The sequence below is a fragment of the Octopus bimaculoides genome, chromosome 1, assembly GCF_001194135.2.
Source record: "Octopus bimaculoides isolate UCB-OBI-ISO-001 chromosome 1, ASM119413v2, whole genome shotgun sequence".
NCBI lineage: Eukaryota > Metazoa > Mollusca > Cephalopoda > Octopoda > Octopodidae > Octopus > Octopus bimaculoides.
Genome location: NC_068981.1, coordinates 7,570,759 through 7,571,377, shown reverse-complemented (window position 1 = coordinate 7,571,377; position 619 = coordinate 7,570,759).

The following is a 619-nucleotide window of genomic DNA, read 5'->3' as shown; positions in this document are numbered from 1 at the left end:
ATATATATATATATATATATAAATATATATACATCTATATACATGCATACACTCCGACTATCACACACCTACATCATTCCTCCTTATACCTGCCACTAGGAGTACAAACACGTCTGAACTCCTCACCTCCAATTTGCTTCCTCTATCCCTCACATACAGTCGTGAGAGGACTCGGAACACTCCCGATGTCTATATTCCAAATCCTCTTTCCCCACCCCCGTTCATCAGCGCGCATGTTGTTGTTGTTGTTTTTTTCCGTATTCTTTTACTACTTGTTGTTTTACACCTTTTACACTATTTTCTCTTGAGTTTTGTGACCGGGGATTAACGTTGAGTTTTCGGATCCTGTGAGTTTCATCCTGTGAATTTTCCGTGTCGTCTCTCCCCATCAACTACTACCGTTCGCCAGGGCACTTTTTCTTCTTTGCATATTCGTTTAGTACATGTTGTTTTAACACCTACTCTTTTACTCTTTTACTTGTTTCGGTCATTTTGACTGTGGCCATACTGGAGCACCGCCTTTAGTCAAGAAAATCGACCCCAGGACTTATTCTTTGGAAGCCTAGTACTTATTAAATCAGTCTCTCTTTTGCCGAACCGCTAGGTTACAGGGACGCAA